This window comes from Eublepharis macularius, chromosome 6 (assembly GCF_028583425.1).
Source record: "Eublepharis macularius isolate TG4126 chromosome 6, MPM_Emac_v1.0, whole genome shotgun sequence".
NCBI classification, from domain to species: domain Eukaryota; kingdom Metazoa; phylum Chordata; class Lepidosauria; order Squamata; family Eublepharidae; genus Eublepharis; species Eublepharis macularius.
Window position 1 is genome coordinate 63,936,655 of NC_072795.1, and position 5,874 is coordinate 63,942,528.

Below are 5,874 nucleotides of genomic sequence, written 5' to 3' on the forward strand. Positions count from 1 at the left end.
GGTCAGTCACAGCCCTCTCAGAGCTCTCTCAGCCCCACTCACTTCACAGGGTGATTGTTGAGGGGATAATAATAACATACTTTGTAAACCGCTCGGAGTGGGCTTTAAGTTGACCTGAAGGGCGGTATATAAATCGACTATTGTTACTATATTATTAAGGCGGGTCTCCCACATTCCAAGACAAACAGCATGTGGCCAGGTCCGTCCTTTCCTTCTGTTACTTTGCCGTGAGTAGCTGTAGTGCTTCTGCCTCGTTGAACCTGTTAAGGCACAGAAAGGAAGCAGCGCCGCTGGCCAGAGAAGCCCCGCCAAATGGGAATGCAGGCGAGATGGGGCGCTGTGGCACGCCGGTCCTCAAAGGTCCGTTTGCTGCTGGACTCCGGGCCTTGCTGGAGGCGCCCTGCCAAGATCAGGCTCCGGCCCCGTCCAAACAACAACGCAGGCTGCCAGCCCCGAGCCAAGGCCAGTGTTTGTCTCCCGCGAAACGCGGTCGCCCGATCCTGCCAACCTCGCCCTCCGCTGCCTTGCCCTGATGTTCCATCTGCAGGATCCGCCGCCCCGCCCCGCCCGGTGCTTCCTCTACCCGCGATTGAACTCTGTGCCCTGCCTCCCCCCCCCCCCCCCCGGTCCAGAAATAAGACGTCGCCGGAACGAGGTGCTGCACCTGAGACAGCTAAATAAATATTGACGGCTGCGAATAGCGCCTGGCCGCGCTGTTTTTAGCGCCGCCTGAGCTGCTCCCCGGGTTTAACCGCAGCACATCCCCGCCGAAGTGCTGCTGACACGTGCTCGGGCCGGGGCTTGGCGCGCCTCCTCCGCTCTGTGCCACGTCGGACTGGCAAAGCAGAGAGGAGCCCAGGCGGGGAATGGCTCTTTGGGCTGCGCTGCCAGCAGCCCGGCCTCCTCGTTCTGGGTCTCGACTCGGAGCAGCAAGGGAGAGAAAGAGGCGGCCAGCAGGGGCGGAAGACGCTGCGGCTTGGCCTTCCTGCACTCGAGGGAGCCATGCGGAGTCACGCTCACTGGGAAAGGGCTTTGGGTGTACAAGGGGCGGGTGAGAGAGAGCCCCTGCGATGGGCCTGCGAACTGCGCTTCCCGAGACCTCCTGGAAGAGATGCAGCTTGGTGGGCTCAGTACAAAGCGAACCTCGTGAACCACCCAAGAGCCGTTCGGATCCCTCCAAGGCATCACACTTAACAAATACCGACAAGGCTGGAAAGGGGGAAGTAACGTCTGGTGCTGCCCTGTTTGTGGGTGGGGCTGGGCCTCTATGTTAGGGGATTTCCTTTGCGTGCAGAAGGGCCCACTCCGATCCTTGGCATCTCCTCTCCAGGTATGAAAAGAGGAAGGGAGGCCCATGAAAGGCATGAGCCAGAAACCACAGGAGACAATGTTGCTCTGATTTCCTAAAGGCAGCCCCATAGGATAGCCCCTGTGGAGTTGGGCATTTCTCTAATCATTTGTCCTGGCACCAACAGTGCAAAATCTAGCCCCCATTATAAGCTCTGGTGGAGAAGGAGACTCAGACTCGCTACATAAGACATGTTACACCGGTGAAAGGTCACCCATCAGGTGAAAGATCTTACGCTTGTTCTCCCTTTGTGGGTGCACATGCACTGCTAGGGAGGCAGAACACCCTTGAATATAAGACCACACAGAAAGTAAGTCACTTGAGCATCCCTGTGGAAGATGTCTGGTGTAGAGAGACTGTCAGGCTTCCTTAGCACGTGCATCTGAGCAGGCAGACTGGGCTCTTGAGGAACAAAGCACAGGGAGGCAGCCAGCCTGGCCTCTTGGGGAGAAAGGGCTAATATGCGCTTCATACTCCTCTTGCTATTTCTCCTGGCCATTTCTCGAACGGATAGGCCTGCTACATTCGCTGATTAAGCTTGACTGGGCCACCTTGTTTTCTTTCCCTATGCACCTTCTGTCAGCTCCACATTCATTCATACCTGCTGTTGTGGCAGCTGTTCCCTGCAGAGATTTCATAACGTGTTAATCACCACCAATTGAACAACTGTGCTCTTTCTTCCAGAGGCTGACTCATCTTTAAGTTTTTAGTTTAATTTGAATTATAACCCAAATGTGTGTGTGTGTGTGAGAGAGAGAGAGAGAGAGAGAGAGAGAGAGAGAGAGAGAGAGGGTGGGGGAAGTTCACAATGTCACCAAACCCTCAATCTCAATGCATCTCTTTTTCATAAAAATAGCTCTCTCTTGACTTTAATGAGTACACCTGAATACATTTATTATGAATTTGAAGCTTGTGTCTGTGCAAATTAGAAAAGCTGTTTTCTTTCTGGGAGACAGGGGGTGGGGGAGAGATTGTAATGCAAATGTGCATGCATATCGTTCTTGTACCCAAGTAGCAGCTCTGATTTTGCCTTTTTGTGTCTCTGAAGTTAATTTGGTATATAGCTAATCTAGGTTATGTTCATGCTTCTTGTATTTCATGTGCCTGGTTTTACGTTTTCATTTCTTGTTCCTGAATAAGCTTCCCCCCCCCCCTTTGTTTACATGTTTTGCCCTCCCCCCACAAAACTCTTCAGCTTTCTCCACAATGGACTTAAAGGAAGGAATGTTGAGAGTTGGATGTCATTATTATGCAGATGACACCCAACTCTATATCTTGCTATCCAGGTCCCCACAAGGTTCACTAGAAATCCTGGATTGCTGCCTGACAGCTGTGGTGAAATGACTGAAAACGAACAAATTGAAATTTAACCCAGACAAGCTGGAAGTGATGCTTGTTGGGAAGGCAGAGATCCTGAAGGACATTGTACTCCCCAATTTCAATGGAGTTTGTCTGACCCTTGCAGACTCGGTTGAGAGCCTGGGATTATACTGGACCCAGTGCTATTACTAGAAAAACAAGTTAAGGCAGCCACAAAAAATGCTTTCTACAGCCTCTACCTAGCCTGGAAAATGGCTACTTACCTTGACATAGCCAACCTGGCTACCTGGATCCATGCTATGGTAATATCAAGTCTTGACTATTGTAAGGCACTATACATAGGTCTCCCCTAAACTAACTAGGATACTTCAATTGATGCAAAACGCTGCAGCTTGACTGTTATCAGGAGCGAGCAGGAGCATGAACATCACTCCCATCCTGTAATCACTCCATTGGCTACCCATTACTTACTGTGCTTAGTTCAGGGTATTGTTTGTCACTTACAAAGCTCTTCATGACCTTGGTCCAGCACGCCTATGGGACCACTTCCCTCCCTATGTTCCTCCATGGCAACTTTGCTCATCTGAACAGGGGCTCCTGCAGGTGTCACCCTGCACATGGGTGAAATCAACAGCAGCCCATACACGGGCTTTCTCTGAGGTGGCCCCCATCCTGTGGAATGGCCTGCCTGAGGAGGTCAGGAGAGCCCCCACTCTCCAGGTTTTCTGCAAATGATGCAAAATCGAATTATTCAAAAAGGCTTTTTACTCAGATAGGAGGGCTGTATTGTAGGAAGGGGATCTCAGATGATCCACTAATGAGTTAGGAACCATAGACTTCACCACTATGTTGTATTGGATTCCTACTAATGCTATGTCTTTGTGAACTATGTCGTATGGCATTGTTTATGGACATGTTCCTGATATTGACTGTACAAATCTCACACTGTGTAATCCGCCTTGAGTCTCAGTGAGAAAGGTGGACATTAAATAAATAAATTAATTAATTAATTAATTAATTAATTAATTAATTAAAAATGGGATCAAATCCCTACTTAGCCACAAAGCTTACTGATGCTCTTCGGCCAATCACTATCTGTTAGTGTAACCTACCTCATAGGCTTGTTGTGAGGATAAGATCCTTAGAGGAAAACATGTAATATAATATCCACAGAAGTCTCAACCAGCTTAATTCTTCTGACTCATTCTACCCAGTCATCCACTGGGCCTACTTCTCCTCTTATTTTGCACATAACTGCTGCCTTGTTGCTGGGTCACAGGCAAAGACTTTGAAGGGAATTGGTTCTTTGGCAGTTGCTAATACTTTGACATCATGTAATCAGGAGACACATGCTGGGAAAAGATGACAAAGCAGTGCCATTGGCCGCTTCTTGGTAAATCAAACTGAATGTCAGAAGGTAGCCACAGGACTCAACTGAATATCAAGAACCAGGGCAGAATGCTCCTTAAGCCCACCCTAAAAGGGACAGCGGTGCACCCATTCCTTCGACAAACTCTGTCCTTCCCTATAAAGAGCTCAGAAACACTGATGTGGTGATGAGCTCACAGGACATTTGAGGCCATGCTTTTTTTGGCTTCTCTTGCCAGGAACTTGCTCCTTAAACTCTAAACAAACAACCTGCAGCCACTGGCACAGTCCTGCTGGGTATGAGGGCTGTGACGCAGGCAATACTGTTTCCTGTTTATCTCTGGCCTCACAATAGGCCTGGTGGGTGGCAGTGTTGCTGCTAGGCCATGTACCTTGACCAACAAGCCCCGAAGGAATCTCAAGGGGATTGTTGAATTTACCTCAGTTCTACTGAATAGGCCACAAAGCTTCAGGATCTTCTGAGAATTCTAAGGAAAGCAAGACGCACACCAGCTTGGGAATTTCTGGGAGATTTAGGGGCGTTGCCTGTGGAGGAGGGAATTTGGGGAGGGATTTTACCCAGAAGCTATACCACAGAGTCTGCCCTCCATAGCTGCCATTTTCTCAAGGGGAACTGATCTCTGTGGTTTGGAGATCAATTATAATTCTGGGAGAACTCCAGACCCCACCTGGAGGCTGGCAACTGTAAAGTGAAAGCATATAAACCATGTCCTATTACCTTATCCAGGTGAATTAAAGATACCAGCTGAGGTCACAGGGTGACTGGTCTGTCACTTCAGATGCAGAGAGCCCATCTGGTCTTCTCAGCTAGCACCCCCGGTTAAGTGGAGCTTTGTTCTTGTGGTTTGAGAGTGTAGAAACAAGCTTCATTTCTTGGAAAGTGTCTTTCTATCTGCTCTTCCGTCTCCCTGGGTTGAGCTTCTGTGGGCTAGATGTTCCTCTTCTAAAGCAAAATGTTTCTATTGCTTTCGATGGAGAGGACACACGTTCAGTTACTCCACCCCTTTGCAACTGTTCTGTCTGTGCTGTGTTCTGATCACATCTTGTCTAAGGCAAGCAGAGTTCCACATGTGAAGAAACGGCTTTATCAAGATAAAACAGTCTCTCATCACTACTTTTTCATCTTCCTCCAGATTATTTTTTGCATGTTGATTCAGGGCAGCAATTTTCTAGTCTAAAATTACTTTGTATATGCTATCCCCCAATTTTTCAAACATTCATGTTAGAGATCCTCCTAAACACTAGACAAATGTCTTAACTCCTCTTTTTTCTTGCTTTCAAATACTTACCAGAGGTGCTATTGGACCCAGATCTTGTTCTTCAACTGCAGACCAACATGGCTACCCACCTGAAAATATGTTTAGTTTGTGAATGTCAGACTTGCTTATTTTCACATTATCTATTGCTGGGTAGAACTATACATTACTTGGGTAAATATGTGTTTGCTGGTTAAAATTAATGTGGAAATGGGGAGCATTAGCAGGGGAGAATCACTGGACAAGAGGGGCACTTAACCCTTTTCTTGACTGACAGAGGAAGCTTTGACTCTTGAAAGCTCATACCTTGGAAATCCAGTTGATCTTTAACATACAAACTAAGTGTGCTTTTCTAGCAGTGGAAGAATCCCTTCACTGAAAATCACACAAATCTCTTCAGCGCTCTCAAATTTGCCCACTCCTTTTCTTGGTAATAAATGATGAGAAATTGAACCTTTGACTTCAGTTCTGGTAGTGGGACCTGCTTTGAAAGCCCTTTATACACACAACTGTAATATTCCTGCAGATCCTTAAGGAGAATGTGTCCATATCTGGGGGAAT